General features: G+C 34.9%; 9 non-coding genes across 9 annotated transcripts; all 9 read right to left on the reverse strand.

Annotated features, from left to right (window-relative positions):
- Window positions 1–1988: 1988 nt before the first annotated feature.
- On the reverse strand, window positions 1989–2062 carry TRNAT-UGU (transfer RNA threonine (anticodon UGU)). The gene has a single exon. It is a non-coding gene; the product is annotated as a tRNA-Thr (tRNA).
- A 1712-nt stretch (window positions 2063–3774) lies between these two features.
- On the reverse strand, window positions 3775–3848 carry TRNAT-UGU (transfer RNA threonine (anticodon UGU)). Its single transcript has one exon. It is a non-coding gene; the product is annotated as a tRNA-Thr (tRNA).
- Window positions 3849–5745: 1897 nt separating this feature from the next.
- TRNAT-UGU (transfer RNA threonine (anticodon UGU)) lies at window positions 5746–5819 on the reverse strand. The gene has a single exon. It is a non-coding gene; the product is annotated as a tRNA-Thr (tRNA).
- A 1711-nt stretch (window positions 5820–7530) lies between these two features.
- Window positions 7531–7604, reverse strand: TRNAT-UGU (transfer RNA threonine (anticodon UGU)). Its single transcript has one exon. It is a non-coding gene; the product is annotated as a tRNA-Thr (tRNA).
- Window positions 7605–8331: 727 nt separating this feature from the next.
- TRNAT-UGU (transfer RNA threonine (anticodon UGU)) lies at window positions 8332–8405 on the reverse strand. The gene has a single exon. It is a non-coding gene; the product is annotated as a tRNA-Thr (tRNA).
- Window positions 8406–9933: 1528 nt separating this feature from the next.
- Window positions 9934–10007, reverse strand: TRNAT-UGU (transfer RNA threonine (anticodon UGU)). Its single transcript has one exon. It is a non-coding gene; the product is annotated as a tRNA-Thr (tRNA).
- A 4667-nt stretch (window positions 10008–14674) lies between these two features.
- Window positions 14675–14748, reverse strand: TRNAT-UGU (transfer RNA threonine (anticodon UGU)). The gene has a single exon. It is a non-coding gene; the product is annotated as a tRNA-Thr (tRNA).
- Window positions 14749–15473: 725 nt separating this feature from the next.
- TRNAT-UGU (transfer RNA threonine (anticodon UGU)) lies at window positions 15474–15547 on the reverse strand. Its single transcript has one exon. It is a non-coding gene; the product is annotated as a tRNA-Thr (tRNA).
- A 1279-nt stretch (window positions 15548–16826) lies between these two features.
- On the reverse strand, window positions 16827–16900 carry TRNAT-UGU (transfer RNA threonine (anticodon UGU)). The gene has a single exon. It is a non-coding gene; the product is annotated as a tRNA-Thr (tRNA).
- Between the last annotated feature and the right edge of the window lie 395 nt (window positions 16901–17295).

The following is a 17295-nucleotide window of genomic DNA, read 5'->3' on the forward strand; positions in this document are numbered from 1 at the left end:
ATGTCAAACAGAAGTGAAAGTCTTCTTTTTCGGCTAACAGCCCCAAACTGACATGAAGAAAGGAAAGCACTGCTGACATTCGAAATCAAGATTTTCTGTTTACTAAACAGGCTCTTTGACCAACTTGTCTACATCACAAAAAGATGTGATATATTGGAAAGACTGCTTAGAGAGTCAGGTGCGGAAAGTGGAGGAATTTCAAAATAAAATCCATTGGTTAAGTTGTCAAGCTTGAAGCAATCTTACTTCCTTTTCAGCATTTAGATGAGATTCTTAATCTCACAATTGCACTATCAGTAGGGCTGGAACAATGGCAAATTTGAGTTTGCACACAGGTAAAACACACCTGCTTTAAGATAGGAAGCTTATTCTTGAGAAGACAAAAACAAGGTACTGCTGAGAGTTGAACTCAGGATCTCCAGTTTACAAGACAGGCGCTTTAACCAACTAAGCCACAGCACCACATGTTCCATAGGTGAATATTTATTATTCTGCTTTTTCCGAAAACTGCTATGAAAATTTGTAGCATCTAATGTGTAATTCCACTGGTTTTAATTTGTAATGCTTGAGCCCATCCTATATTCTCTAAAGAAAGTTATTTCATCTGATTCCTTTTAGAGCATTTCAAAAGCAAAATTTTTTTTTTTACTCAAATTCCACTGGTTTAATTTGTAATGCTTGAAGCCATCCTATATTCTCTAAAGAAACTTATTTCATCTAATTCCTTTTAGAGCATTTCAAAAGCAGAAAGTTTTTTTCTCTCAATTACACTTTATTAGTGCTTTGGGATAGACATGTTTGATGTCAAACAGAAGTGAAAGTCTTCTTTTTCGGCTAACAGCCCCAAACTGACATGAAGAAAGGAAAGCACTGCTGACATTCGAAATCAAGATTTTCTGTTTACTAAACAGGCTCTTTGACCAACTTGTCTACATCACAAAAAGATGTGATATATTGGAAAGACTGCTTAGAGAGTCAGGTGCGGAAAGTGGAGGAATTTCAAAATAAAATCCATTGGTTAAGTTGTCAAGCTTGAAGCAATCTTACTTCCTTTTCAGCATTTAGATGAGATTCTTAATCTCACAATTGCACTATCAGTAGGGCTGGAACAATGGCAAATTTGAATTTGCACACAGGTAAAAGACCTGCTTTAAGATAGGAAGCTTATTCTTGAGAAGATGAAAACAAGGTACTGCTGAGAGTTGAACTCAAGATCTCCTGTTTACAAGACAGGCACTTTAACCAACTAAGCCACAGCACCCCAATTTTCATGTGTGAATATTTATTATTCTGCTTTTTCTGAAAACTGCTATGAAAATTTGTAGCATCTAATGTGTAATTCCACTGGTTTTAATTTGTAATGCTTGAGCCCATCCTATATTCTCTAAAGAAAGTTATTTTATCTGATTCCTTTTAGAGCATTTCAAAAGCAAAATTTTTTTTTTTACTCAAATTCCACTGGTTTTAATTTGTAATGCTTGAAGCCATCCTATATTCTCTAAAGAAACTTATTTCATCTAATTCCTTTTAGAGCATTTCAAAAGCAGAAAGTTTTTTTTCTCTCAATTACACTTTATTAGTGCTTTGGGAAAGACATGTTTGATGTCAAACAAAAGTGAAAGTCCTCTTTTTCGGCTAACAGCCCCAAACTGACATGAAGGAAGGAAAGCACTGCTGACATTCGAAATCAAGATTTTCTGTTTACTAAACAGGCTCTTTGACCAACTTGTCTACATCACAAAAAGATGTGATATATTGGAAAGACTGCTTAGAGAGTCAGGTGCGGAAAGTGGAGGCATTTCAAAATAAAATCCATTGGTTAAGTTGTCAAGCTTGAAGCAATTTTACTTCCTTTTCAGCATTTAGATGAGATTCTTAATCTCACAATTGCACTATCAGTAGGGCTGGAACAATGGCAAATTTGAGTTTGCACACTGGTAAAACAACTGCTTTAAGATAGGAAGCTTATTCTTGAGAAGACAAAAACAAGGTACTGCTGAGAGTTGAACTCAGGATCTCCTGTTTACAAGACAGGCGCTTTAACCAACTAAGCCACAGCACCACATGTTCCATAGGTGAATATTTATTATTCTGCTTTTTCTGAAAACTGCTATGAAAATTTGTAGCATCTAATGTGTAATTCCACTGGTTTTAATTTGTAAAGCTTGAGCCCATCCTATATTCTCTAAAGAAAGTTATTTCTTCTGATTCCTTTTAGAGCATTTCAAAAGCAAAATTTTTTTTTTTACTCAAATTCCACTGGTTTTAATATGTAATGCTTGAAGCCATCCTATATTCTCTAAAGAAACTTATTTCATCTAATTCCTTTTAGAGCATTTCAAATGCAGAAAGTTTTTTTTCTCTCAATTACACTTTATTAGTGCTTTGGGAAAGACATGTTTGATGTCAAACAAAAGTGAAAGTCCTCTTTTTCGGCTAACAGACCCAAACTGACATGAAGAAAGGAAAGCACTGCTGACATTCGAATATCAAGATTTTCTGTTTACTAAACAGGCTCTTTGACCAATGTCTACATCACAAAAAGATGTGATATATTGGACAGACTGCTTAGAGAGTCAGGTGTGGAAAGTGGAGGCATTTCAAAATAAAATCCATTGGTTAAGTTTTCAAGCTTGAAGCAATCTTACTTCCTTTTCAGCATTTAGATGAGATTCTTAATCTCACAATTGCACTATCAGTAGGGCTGGAACAATGGCAAATTTGAGTTTGCACACAGGTAAAACACACCTGCTTTAAGATAGGAAGCTTATTCTTGAGAAGATGTAGCATCTTGGTTAAGTTGGTTAAGTTGTCAAGCTTGAAGCAATCTTACTTCCTTTTCAGCAATTAGATGAGATTCTTAATCTCACAATTGCACTATCAGTAGGGCTGGAACAATGGCAAATTTGAGTATTGCACACAGGTAAAACAACTGCTTTAAGATAGGAAGCTTATTCTTGAGAAGACAAAAACAAGGTACTGCTGAGAGTTGAACTCAGGCTCTCCTGTTTACAAGACAGGCGCTTTAACCAACTAAGCCACAGAACCACATGTTTTGTTGGTGAATATTTATTATTCTGCTTTTTCCGAAAACTGCTATGAAAATTTGTAGCATCTAATGTGTAATTCCACTGGTTTTAATTTGTAATGCTTGAGCCCATCCTATATTCTCTAAAGAAAGTTATTTCATCTGATTCCTTTTAGAGCATTTCAAAAGCAAAATTTTTTTTTTTACTCAAATTCCACTGGTTTTAATTTGTAATGCTTGAAGCCATCCTATATTCTCTAAAGAAACTTATTTCATCTAATTCCTTTTAAAGCATTTCAAAAGCAGAAAGTTTTTTTCTTTCAATTACACTTTATTAGTGCTTTGGGAAAGACATGTTTGATGTCAAACAGAAGTGAAAGTCTTCTTTTTCGGCTAACAGCCCCAAACTGACATGAAGAAAGGAAAGCACTGCTGACATTCGAAATCAAGATTTTCTGTTTACTAAACAGGCTCTTTGACCAACTTGTCTACATCACAAAAAGATGTGATATATTGGAAAGACTGCTTAGAGAGTCAGGTGCGGAAAGTGGAGGAATTTCAAAATAAAATGCATTGGTTAAGTTGTCAAGCTTGAAGCAATCTTACTTCCTTTTCAGCATTTAGAGGAGATTATTAATCTCACAATTGCACTATCAGTAGGGCTGGAACAATGGCAAATTTGAATTTGCACACAGGTAAAAGACCTGCTTTAAGATAGGAAGCTTATTCTTGAGAAGATGAAAACAAGGTACTGCTGAGAGTTGAACTCAGGATCTCCTGTTTACAAGACAGGCGCTTTAACCAACTAAGCCACAGCACCACATGTTCCATAGGTGAATATTTATTATTCTGCTTTTTCCGAAAACTGCTATGAAAATTTGTAGCATCTAATGTGTAATTCCACTGGTTTTAATTTGTAAAGCTTGAGCCCATCCTATATTCTCTAAAGAAAGTTATTTCTTCTGACTCCTTTTAGAGCATTTCAAAAGCAAAATTTTTTTTTTTACTCAAATTCCACTGGTTTTAATATGTAATGCTTGAAGCCATCCTATATTCTCTAAAGAAACTTATTTCATCTAATTCCTTTTAGAGCATTTCAAATGCAGAAAGTTTTTTTTCTCTCAATTACACTTTATTAGTGCTTTGGGAAAGACATGTTTGATGTCAAACAAAAGTGAAAGTCCTCTTTTTCGGCTAACAGACCCAAACTGACATGAAGAAAGGAAAGCACTGCTGACATTCGAATATCAAGATTTTCTGTTTACTAAACAGGCTCTTTGACCAACTTGTCTACATCACAAAAAGATGTGATATATTGGAAAGACTGCTTAGAGAGTCAGGTGTGGAAAGTGGAGGCATTTCAAAATAAAATCCATTGGTTAAGTTGTCAAGCTTGAAGCAATCTTACTTCCTTTTCAGCATTTAGATGAGATTCTTAATCTCACAATTGCACTATCAGTAGGGCTGGAACAATGGCAAATTTGAGTTTGCACACAGGTAAAACACACCTGCTTTAAGATAGGAAGCTTATTCTTGAGAAGATGTAACATCTTGGTTAAGTTGGTTAAGTTGTCAAGCTTGAAGCAATCTTACTTCCTTTTCAGCATTTAGATGAGATTCTTAATCTCACAATTGCACTATCAGTAGGGCTGGAACAATGGCAAATTTGAGTTTGCACACAGGTAAAACACACCTGCTTTAAGATAGGAAGCTTATTCTTGAGAAGATGTAGCATCTTGGTTAAGTTGGTTAAGTTGTCAAGCTTGAAGCAATCTTACTTCCTTTTCAGCAATTAGATGAGATTCTTAATCTCACAATTGCACTATCAGTAGGGCTGGAACAATGGCAAATTTGAGTTTGCACACAGGTAAAACAAATGCTTTAAGATAGGAAGCTTATTCTTGAGAAGACAAAAACAAGGTACTGCTGAGAGTTGAACTCAGGATCTCCTGTTTACAAGACAGGCGCTTTAACCAACTAAGCCACAGAACCACATGTTCTGTTGGTGAATATTTATTATTCTGCTTTTTCTGAAAACTGCTATGAAAATTTGTAGCATCTAATGTGTAATTCCACTGGTTTTAATTTGTAATGCTTGAGCCCATCCTATATTCTCTAAAGAAAGTTATTTCATCTGATTCCTTTTAGAGTATTTCAAAAGCAAAATTTTTTTTTTACTCAAATTCCACTGGTTTTAATTTGTAATGCTTGAAGCCATCCTATATTCTCTAAAGAAACTTATTTCATCTAATTCCTTTTAGAGCATTTCAAAAGCAGAAAGTTTTTTTCTCTCAATTACACTTTATTAGTGCTTTGGGAAAGACATGTTTGATGTCAAACAGAAGTGAAAGTCTTCTTTTTCGGCTAACAGCCCCAAACTGACATGAAGAAAGGAAAGCACTGCTGACGTTCGAAATCAAGATTTTCTGTTTACTAAACAGGCTCTTTGACCAACTTGTCTACATCACAAAAAGATGTGATATATTGGAAAGACTGCTTAGAGAGTCAGGTGCGGAAAGTGGAGGAATTTCAAAATAAAATCCATTGGTTAAGGTGTCAAGCTTGAAGCAATCTTACTTCCTTTTCAGCATTTAGATGAGATTCTTAATCTCACAATTGCACTATCAGTAGGGCTGGAACAATGGCAAATTTGAATTTGCACACAGGTAAAAGACCTGCTTTAAGATAGGAAGCTTATTCTTGAGAAGATGAAAACAAGGTACTGCTGAGAGTTGAACTCAGGATCTCCTGTTTACAAGACAGGCACTTTAACCAACTAAGCCACAGCACCCCAATTTTCATGTGTGAATATTTATTATTCTGCTTTTTCTGAAAACTGCTATGAAAATTTGTAGCATCTAATGTGTAATTCCACTGGTTTTAATTTGTAATGCTTGAGCCCATCCTATATTCTCTAAAGAAAGTTATTTCATCTGATTCCTTTTAGAGCATTTCAAAAGCAAAATTTTTTTTTTACTCAAATTCCACTGGTTTTAATTTGTAATGCTTGAAGCCATCCTATATTCTCTAAAGAAACTTATTTCATCTAATTCCTTTTAGAGCATTTCAAAAGCAGAAAGTTTTTTTCTCTCAATTACACTTTATTAGTGCTTTGGGAAAGACATGTTTGATGTCAAACAGAAGTGAAAGTCTTCTTTTTCGGCTAACAGCCCCAAACTGACATGAAGAAAGGAAAGCACTGCTGACGTTCGAAATCAAGATTTTCTGTTTACTAAACAGGCTCTTTGACCAACTTGTCTACATCACAAAAAGATGTGATATATTGGAAAGACTGCTTAGAGAGTCAGGTGCGGAAAGTGGAGGAATTTCAAAATAAAATCCATTGGTTAAGTTGTCAAGCTTGAAGCAATCTTACTTCCTTTTCAGCATTTAGATGAGATTCTTAATCTCACAATTGCACTATCAGTAGGGCTGGAACAATGGCAAATTTGAGTTTGCACATAGGTAAAACACCTGCTTTAAGATAGGAAGCTTATTCTTGAGAAGACAAAAACAAGGTACTGCTGAGAGTTGAACTCAGGATCTCCAGTTTACAAGACAGGCGCTTTAACCAACTAAGCCACAGCACCACATGTTCCATAGGTGAATATTTATTATTCTGCTTTTTCCGAAAACTGCTATGAAAATTTGTAGCATCTAATGTGTAATTCCACTGGTTTTAATTTGTAATGCTTGAGCCCATCCTATATTCTCTAAAGAAAGTTATTTCATCTGATTCCTTTTAGAGCATTTCAAAAGCAAAATTTTTTTTTTTACTCAAATTCCACTGGTTTTAATTTGTAATGCTTGAAGCCATCCTATATTCTCTAAAGAAACTTATTTCATCTAATTCCTTTTAGAGCATTTCAAAAGCAGAAAGTTTTTTTTCTCTCAATTACACTTTATTAGTGCTTTGGGAAAGACATGTTTGATGTCAAACAAAAGTGAAAGTCCTCTTTTTCGGCTAACAGCCCCAAACTGACATGAAGAAAGGAAAGCACTGCTGACATTCGAAATCAAGATTTTCTGTTTACTAAACAGGCTCTTTGACCAACTTGTCTACATCACAAAAAGATGTGATATATTGGAAAGACTGCTTAGAGAGTCAGGTGCGGAAAGTGGAGGCATTTCAAAATAAAATCCATTGGTTAAGTTGTCAAGCTTGAAGCAATCTTACTTCCTTTTCAGCATTTAGATGAGATTCTTAATCTCACAATTGCACTATCAGTAGGGCTGGAACAATGGCAAATTTGAGTTTGCACACAGGTAAAACACACCTGCTTTAAGATAGGAAGCTTATTCTTGAGAAGATGTAGCATCTTGGTTAAGTTGGTTAAGTTGTCAAGCTTGATGCAATCTTACTTCCTTTTCAGCATTTAGATGAGATTCTTAATCTCACAATTGCACTATCAGTAGGGCTGGAACAATGGCAAATTTGAATTTGCACACAGGTAAAAGACCTGCTTTAAGATAGGAAGCTTATTCTTGAGAAGATGAAAACAAGGTACTGCTGAGAGTTGAACTCAGGCTCTCCTGTTTACAAGACAGGCACTTTAACCAACTAAGCCACAGCACCCCAATTTTCATGTGTGAATATTTATTATTCTGCTTTTTCTGAAAACTGCTATGAAAATTTGTAGCATCTAATGTGTAATTCCACTGGTTTTAATTTGTAATGCTTGAGCCCATCCTATATTCTCTAAAGAAAGTTATTTCATCTGATTCCTTTTAGAGCATTTCAAAAGCAAAATTTTTTTTTTTACTCAAATTCCACTGGTTTTAATTTGTAATGCTTGAAGCCATCCTATATTCTCTAAAGAAACTTATTTCATCTAATTCCTTTTAGAGCATTTCAAAAGCAGAAAGTTTTTTTTCTCTCAATTACACTTTATTAGTGCTTTGGGAAAGACATGTTTGATGTCAAACAAAAGTGAAAGTCCTCTTTTTCGGCTAACAGCCCCAAACTGACATGAAGAAAGGAAAGCACTGCTGACATTCGAAATCAAGATTTTCTGTTTACTAAACAGGCTCTTTGACCAACTTGTCTACATCACAAAAAGATGTGATATTTTGGAAAGACTGCTTAGAGAGTCAGGTGCGGAAAGTGGAGGCATTTCAAAATAAAATCCATTGGTTAAGTTGTCAAGCTTGAAGCAATCTTACTTCCTTTTCAGCATTTAGATGAGATTCTTAATCTCACAATTGCACTATCAGTAGGGCTGGAACAATGGCAAATTTGAAATTGCACACAGGTAAAAGACCTGCTTTAAGATAGGAAGCTTATTCTTGAGAAGATGAAAACAAGGTACTGCTGAGAGTTGAACTCAGGATCTCCTGTTTACAAGACAGGCACTTTAACCAACTAAGCCACAGCACCCCAATTTTCATGTGTGAATATTTATTATTCTGCTTTTTCTGAAAACTGCTATGAAAATTTGTAGCATCTAATGTGTAATTCCACTGGTTTTAATTTGTAATGCTTGAGCCCATCCTATATTCTCTAAAGAAAGTTATTTCATCTGATTCCTTTTAGAGCATTTCAAAAGCAAAATTTTTTTTTTTACTCAAATTCCACTGGTTTTAATTTGTAATGCTTGAAGCCATCCTATATTCTCTAAAGAAACTTATTTCATCTAATTCCTTTTAGAGCATTTCAAAAGCAGAAAGTTTTTTTTCTCTCAATTACACTTTATTAGTGCTTTGGGAAAGACATGTTTGATGTCAAACAGAAGTGAAAGTCTTATTTTTCGGCTAACAGCCCCAAACTGACATGAAGAAAGGAAAGCACTGCTGACATTCGAAATCAAGATTTTCTGTTTACTAAACAGGCTCTTTGACCAACTTGTCTACATCACAAAAAGATGTGATATATTGGAAAGACTGCTTAGAGAGTCAGGTGCGGAAAGTGGAGGAATTTCAAAATAAAATCCATTGGTTAAGTTGTCAAGCTTGAAGCAATCTTACTTCCTTTTCAGCATTTAGATGAGATTCTTAATCTCACAATTGCACTATCAGTAGGGCTGGAACAATGGCAAATTTGAATTTGCACACAGGTAAAACACACCTGCTTTAAGATAGGAAGCTTATTCTTGAGAAGACAAAAACAAGTTACTGCTGAGAGTTGAACTCAGGATCTCCTGTTTACAAGACAGGCGCTTTAACCAACTAAGCCACAGAACCACATGTTCTGTTGGTGAATATTTATTATTCTGCTTTTTCCGAAAACTGCTGTGAAAATTTGTACCATCTAATGTGTAATTCCACTGGTTTTAATTTGTAATGCTTGAGCCCATCCTATATTCTCTAAAGAAAGTTATTTCATCTGATTCCTTTTAGAGCATTTCAAAAGCAAAATTTTTTTTTTACTCAAATTCCACTGGTTTTAATTTGTAATGCTTGAAGCCATCCTATATTCTCTAAAGAAACTTATTTCATCTAATTCCTTTTAGAGCATTTCAAAAGCAGAAAGTTTTTTTCTCTCAATTACACTTTATTAGTGCTTTGGGAAAGACATGTTTGATGTCAAACAGAAGTGAAAGTCTTCTTTTTCGGCTAACAGCCCCAAACTGACATGAAGAAAGGAAAGCACTGCTGACGTTCGAAATCAAGATTTTCTGTTTACTAAACAGGCTCTTTGACCAACTTGTCTACATCACAAAAAGATGTGATATATTGGAAAGACTGCTTAGAGAGTCAGGTGCGGAAAGTGGAGGAATTTCAAAATAAAATCCATTGGTTAAGTTGTCAAGCTTGAAGCAATCTTACTTCCTTTTCAGCATTTAGATGAGATTCTTAATCTCACAATTGCACTATCAGTAGGGCTGGAACAATGGCAAATTTGAATTTGCACACAGGTAAAAGACCTGCTTTAAGATAGGAAGCTTATTCTTGAGAAGATGAAAACAAGGTACTGCTGAGAGTTGAACTCAGGATCTCCTGTTTACAAGACAGGCACTTTAACCAACTAAGCCACAGCACCCCAATTTTCATGTGTGAATATTTATTATTCTGCTTTTTCTGAAAACTGCTATGAAAATTTGTAGCATCTAATGTGTAATTCCACTGGTTTTAATTTGTAATGCTTGAGCCCATCCTATATTCTCTAAAGAAAGTTATTTCATCTGATTCCTTTTAGAGCATTTCAAAAGCAAAATTTTTTTTTTTACTCAAATTCCACTGGTTTTAATTTGTAATGCTTGAAGCCATCCTATATTCTCTAAAGAAACTTATTTCATCTAATTCCTTTTAGAGCATTTCAAAAGCAGAAAGTTTTTTTTCTCTCAATTACACTTTATTAGTGCTTTGGGAAAGACATGTTTGATGTCAAACAAAAGTGAAAGTCCTCTTTTTCGGCTAACAGCCCCAAACTGACATGAAGAAAGGAAAGCACTGCTGACATTTGAAATCAAGATTTTCTGTTTACTAAACAGGCTCTTTGACCAACTTGTCTACATCACAAAAAGATGTGATATATTGGAAAGACTGCTTAGAGAGTCAGGTGCGGAAAGTGGAGGCATTTCAAAATAAAATCCATTGGTTAAGTTGTCAAGCTTGAAGCAATCTTACTTCCTTTTCAGCATTTAGATGAGATTCTTAATCTCACAATTGCACTATCAGTAGGGCTGGAACAATGGCAAATTTGAGTTTGCACACAGGTAAAACAACTGCTTTAAGATAGGAAGCTTATTCTTGAGAAGATGTAGCATCTTGGTTAAGTTGGTTAAGTTGTCAAGCTTGAAGCAATCTTACTTCCTTTTCAGCATTTAGATGAGATTCTTAATCTCACAATTGCACTATCAGTAGGGCTGGAACAATGGCAAATTTGAGTTTGCACACAGGTAAAACACACCTGCTTTAAGATAGGAAGCTTATTCTTGAGAAGATGTAGCATCTTGGTTAAGTTGGTTAAGTTGTCAAGCTTGAAGCAATCTTACTTCCTTTTCAGCATTTAGATGAGATTCTTAATCTCACAATTGCACTATCAGTAGGGCTGGAACAATGGCAAATTTGAATTTGCACACAGGTAAAAGACCTGCTTTAAGATAGGAAGCTTATTCTTGAGAAGATGAAAACAAGGTACTGCTGAGAGTTGAACTCAGGATCTCCTGTTTACAAGACAGGGACCTTAACCAACTAAGCCACAGAACCACATGTTCTGTTGGTGAATATTTATTATTCTGCTTTTTCCGAAAACTGCTATGAAAATTTGTAGCATCTAATGTGTAATTCCACTGGTTTTAATTTGTAATGCTTGAGCCCATCCTATATTCTCTAAAGAAAGTTATTTCATCTGATTCCTTTTAGAGCATTTCAAAAGCAAAATTTTTTTTTTTACTCAAATTCCACTGGTTTTAATTTGTAATGCTTGAAGCCATCCTATATTCTCTAAAGAAACTTATTTCATCTAATTCCTTTTAGAGCATTTCAAAAGCAGAAAGTTTTTTTTCTCTCAATTACACTTTATTAGTGCTTTGGGAAAGACATGTTTGATGTCAAACAAAAGTGAAAGTCCTCTTTTTCGGCTAACAGCCCCAAACTGACATGAAGAAAGGAAAGCACTGCTGACATTCGAAATCAAGATTTTCTGTTTACTAAACAAGCTCTTTGACCAACTTGTCTACATCACAAAAAGATGTGATATATTGGAAAGACTGCTTAGAGAGTCAGGTGCGGAAAGTGGAGGCATTTCAAAATAAAATCCATTGGTTAAGTTGTCAAGCTTGAAGCAATCTTACTTCCTTTTCAGCATTTAGATGAGATTCTTAATCTCACAATTGCACTATCAGTAGGGCTGGAACAATGGCAAATTTGAGTTTGCACACAGGTAAAACACACCTGCTTTAAGATAGGAAGCTTATTCTTGAGAAGACAAAAACAAGCTACTGCTGAGAGTTGAACTCAGGATCTCCTGTTTACAAGACAGGCGCTTTAACCAACTAAGCCACAGAACCACATGTTCTGTTGGTGAATATTTATTATTCTGCTTTTTCCGAAAACTGCTATGAAAATTTGTAGCATCTAATGTGTAATTCCACTGGTTTTAATTTGTAATGCTTGAGCCCATCCTATATTCTCTAAAGAAAGTTATTTCATCTGATTCCTTTTAGAGCATTTCAAAAGCAAAATTTTTTTTTTTACTCAAATTCCACTGGTTTTAATTTGTAATGCTTGAAGCCATCCTATATTCTCTAAAGAAACTTATTTCATCTAATTCCTTTTGGAGCATTTCAAAAGCAGAAAGTTTTTTTCTCTCAATTACACTTTATTAGTGCTTTGGGAAAGACATGTTTGATGTCAAACAGAAGTGAAAGTCTTCTTTTTCGGCTAACAGCCCCAAACTGACATGAAGAAAGGAAAGCACTGCTGACATTCGAAATCAAGATTTTCTGTTTACTAAACAGGCTCTTTGACCAACTTGTCTACATCACAAAAAGATGTGATATATTGGAAAGACTGCTTAGAGAGACAGGTGCGGAAAGTGGAGGAATTTCAAAATAAAATCCATTGGTTAAGTTGTCAAGCTTGAAGCAATCTTACTTCCTTTTCAGCATTTAGATGAGATTCTTAATCTCACAATTGCACTATCAGTAGGGCTGGAACAATGGCAAATTTGAATTTGCACACAGGTAAAAGACCTGCTTTAAGATAGGAAGCTTATTCTTGAGAAGATGAAAACAAGGTACTGCTGAGAGTTGAACTCAGGATCTCCTGTTTACAAGACAGGCACTTTAAACAACTAAGCCACAGCACCCCAATTTTCATGTGTGAATATTTATTATTCTGCTTTTTCTGAAAACTGCTATGAAAATTTGTAGCATCTAATGTGTAATTCCACTGGTTTTAATTTGTAATGCTTGAGCCCATCCTATATTCTCTAAAGAAAGTTATTTTATCTGATTCCTTTTAGAGCATTTCAAAAGCAAAATTTTTTTTTTTACTCAAATTCCACTGGTTTTAATTTGTAATGCTTGAAGTCATCCTATATTCTCTAAAGAAACTTATTTCATCTAATTCCTTTTAGAGCATTTAAAAAGCAGAAAGTTTTTTTCTCTCAATTACACTTTATTAGTGCTTTGGGAAAGACATGTTTGATGTCAAACAAAAGTGAAAGTCCTCTTTTTCGGCTAACAGCCCCAAACTGACATGAAGAAAGGAAAGCACTGCTGACATTCGAAATCAAGATTTTCTGTTTACTAAACAGGCTCTTTGACCAACTTGTCTACATCACAAAAAGATGTGATATATTGGAAAGACTGCTTAGAGAGTCAGGTGCGGAAAGTGGAGGCATTTCAAAATAAAATCCATTGGTTAAGTTGTCAAGCTTGAAGCAATCTTACTTCCTTTTCAGCATTTAGATGAGATTCTTAATCTCACAATTGCACTATCAGTAGGGCTGGAACAATGGCAAATTTGAGTTTGCACACAGGTAAAACACACCTGCTTTAAGATAGGAAGCTTATTCTTGAGAAGATGTAACATCTTGGTTAAGTTGGTTAAGTTGTCAAGCTTGAAGCAATCTTACTTCCTTTTCAGCATTTAGATGAGATTCTTAATCTCACAATTGCACTATCAGTAGGGCTGGAACAATGGCAAATTTGAGTTTGCACACAGGTAAAACACACCTGCTTTAAGATAGGAAGCTTATTCTTGAGAAGATGTAGCATCTTGGTTAAGTTGGTTAAGTTGTCAAGCTTGAAGCAATCTTACTTCCTTTTCAGCAATTAGATGAGATTCTTAATCTCACAATTGCACTATCAGTAGGGCTGGAACAATGGCAAATTTGAGTTTGCACACAGGTAAAACAACTGCTTTAAGATAGGAAGCTTATTCTTGAGAAGACAAAAACAAGGTACTGCTGAGAGTTGAACTCAGGATCTCCTGTTTACAAGACAGGCGCTTTAACCAACTAAGCCACAGAACCACATGTTCTGTTGGTGAATATTTATTATTCTGCTTTTTCTGAAAACTGCTATGAAAATTTGTAGCATCTAATGTGTAATTCCACTGGTTTTAATTTGTAATGCTTGAGCCCATCCTATATTCTCTAAAGAAAGTTATTTCATCTGATTCCTTTTAGAGTATTTCAAAAGCAAAATTTTTTTTTTACTCAAATTCCACTGGTTTTAATTTGTAATGCTTGAAGCCATCCTATATTCTCTAAAGAAACTTATTTCATCTAATTCCTTTTAGAGCATTTCAAAAGCAGAAAGTTTTTTTCTCTCAATTACACTTTATTAGTGCTTTGGGAAAGACATGTTTGATGTCAAACAGAAGTGAAAGTCTTCTTTTTCGGCTAACAGCCCCAAACTGACATGAAGAAAGGAAAGCACTGCTGACGTTCGAAATCAAGATTTTCTGTTTACTAAACAGGCTCTTTGACCAACTTGTCTACATCACAAAAAGATGTGATATATTGGAAAGACTGCTTAGAGAGTCAGGTGCGGAAAGTGGAGGAATTTCAAAATAAAATCCATTGGTTAAGTTGTCAAGCTTGAAGCAATCTTACTTCCTTTTCAGCATTTAGATGAGATTCTTAATCTCACAATTGCACTATCAGTAGGGCTGGAACAATGGCAAATTTGAATTTGCACACAGGTAAAAGACATGCTTTAAGATAGGAAGCTTATTCTTGAGAAGATGAAAACAAGGTACTGCTGAGAGTTGAACTCAGGATCTCCTGTTTACAAGACAGGCACTTTAACCAACTAAGCCACAGCACCCCAATTTTCATGTGTGAATATTTATTATTCTGCTTTTTCTGAAAACTGCTATGAAAATTTGTAGCATCTAATGTGTAATTCCACTGGTTTTAATTTGTAATGCTTGAGCCCATCCTATATTCTCTAAAGAAAGTTATTTCATCTGATTCCTTTTAGAGCATTTCAAAAGCAAAATTTTTTTTTTACTCAAATTCCACTGGTTTTAATTTGTAATGCTTGAAGCCATCCTATATTCTCTAAAGAAACTTATTTCATCTAATTCCTTTTAGAGCATTTCAAAAGCAGAAAGTTTTTTTCTCTCAATTACACTTTATTAGTGCTTTGGGAAAGACATGTTTGATGTCAAACAGAAGTGAAAGTCTTCTTTTTCGGCTAACAGCCCCAAACTGACATGAAGAAAGGAAAGCACTGCTGACGTTCGAAATCAAGATTTTCTGTTTTCTAAACAGGCTCTTTGACCAACTTGTCTACATCACAAAAAGATGTGATATATTGGAAAGACTGCTTAGAGAGTCAGGTGCGGAAAGTGGAGGAATTTCAAAATAAAATCCATTGGTTAAGTTGTCAAGCTTGAAGCAATCTTACTTCCTTTTCAGCATTTAGATGAGATTCTTAATCTCACAATTGCACTATCAGTAGGGCTGGAACAATGGCAAATTTGAATTTGCACACAGGTAAAAGACCTGCTTTAAGATAGGAAGCTTATTCTTGAGAAGATGAAAACAAGGTACTGCTGAGAGTTGAACTCAGGATCTCCTGTTTACAAGACAGGCACTTTAACCAACTAAGCCACAGCACCCCAATTTTCATGTGTGAATATTTATTATTCTGCTTTTTCTGAAAACTGCTATGAAAATTTGTAGCATCTAATGTGTAATTCCACTGGTTTTAATTTGTAATGCTTGAGCCCATCCTATATTCTCTAAAGAAAGTTATTTCATCTGATTCCTTTTAGAGCATTTCAAAAGCAAAATTTTTTTTTTACTCAAATTCCACTGGTTTTAATTTGTAATGCTTGAAGCCATCCTATATTCTCTAAAGAAACTTATTTCATCTAATTCCTTTTAGAGCATTTCAAAAGCAGAAAGTTTTTTTTCTCTCAATTACACTTTATTAGTGCTTTGGGAAAGACATGTTTGATGTCAAACAAAAGTGAAAGTCCTCTTTTTCGGCTAACAGCCCCAAACTGACATGAAGAAAGGAAAGCACTGCTGACATTCGAAATCAAGATTTTCTGTTTACTAAACAGGCTCTTTGACCAACTTGTCTACATCACAAAAAGATGTGATATATTGGAAAGACTGCTTAGAGAGTCAGGTGCGGAAAGTGGAGGCATTTCAAAATAAAATCCATTGGTTAAGTTGTCAAGCTTGAAGCAATCTTACTTCCTTTTCAGCATTTAGATGAGATTCTTAATCTCACAATTGCACTATCAGTAGGGCTGGAACAATGGCAAATTTGAGTTTGCACACAGGTAAAACAACTGCTTTAAGATAGGAAGCTTATTCTTGAGAAGATGTAGCATCTTGGTTAAGTTGGTTAAGTTGTCAAGCTTGAAGCAATCTTACTTCCTTTTCAGCATTTAGATGAGATTCTTAATCTCACAATTGCACTATCAGTAGGGCTGGAACAATGACAAATTTGAGTTTGCACACAGGTAAAACACACCTGCTTTAAGATAGGAAGCTTATTCTTGAGAAGATGTAGCATCTTGGTTAAGTTGGTTAAGTTGTCAAGCTTAAAGCAATCTTACTTCCTTTTCAGCAATTAGATGAGATTCTTAATCTCACAATTGCACTATCAGTAGGGCTGGAACAATGGCAAATTTGAGTTTGCACACAGGTAAAACACACCTGCTTTAAGATAGGAAGCTTATTCTTGAGAAGATGTAGCATCTTGGTTAAGTTGGTTAAGTTGTCAAGCTTGAAGCAATCTTACTTCCTTTTCAGCATTTAGATGAGATTCTTAATCTCACAATTGCACTATCAGTAGGGCTGGAACAATGGCAAATTTGAATTTGCACACAGGTAAAAGACCTGCTTTAAGATAGGAAGCTTATTCTTGAGAAGATGAAAACAAGGTACTGCTGAGAGTTGAACTCAGGATCTCCTGTTTACAAGACAGGCACTTTAACCAACTAAGCCACAGCACCCCAATTTTCATGTGTGAATATTTATTATTCTGCTTTTTCTGAAAACTGCTATGAAAATTTGTAGCATCTAATGTGTAATTCCACTGGTTTTAATTTGTAATGCTTGAGCCCATCCTATATTCTCTAAAGAAAGTTATTTTATCTGATTCCTTTTAGAGCATTTCAAAAGCAAAATTTTTTTTTTTACTCAAATTCCACTGGTTTTAATTTGTAATGCTTGAAGCCATCCTATATTCTCTAAAGAAACTTATTTCATCTAATTCCTTTTAGAGCATTTCAAAAGCAGAAAGTTTTTTTTCTCTCAATTACACTTTATTAGTGCTTTGGGAAAGACATGTTTGATGTCAAACAAAAGTGAAAGTCCTCTTTTTCGGCTAACAGCCCCAAACTGACAT

This window comes from Dendrobates tinctorius, unplaced genomic scaffold (genome assembly GCF_039654945.1).
Source record: "Dendrobates tinctorius isolate UK_male_01 unplaced genomic scaffold, ASM3965494v1 ptg000254l, whole genome shotgun sequence".
In the NCBI taxonomy this organism is placed as follows: domain Eukaryota; kingdom Metazoa; phylum Chordata; class Amphibia; order Anura; family Dendrobatidae; genus Dendrobates; species Dendrobates tinctorius.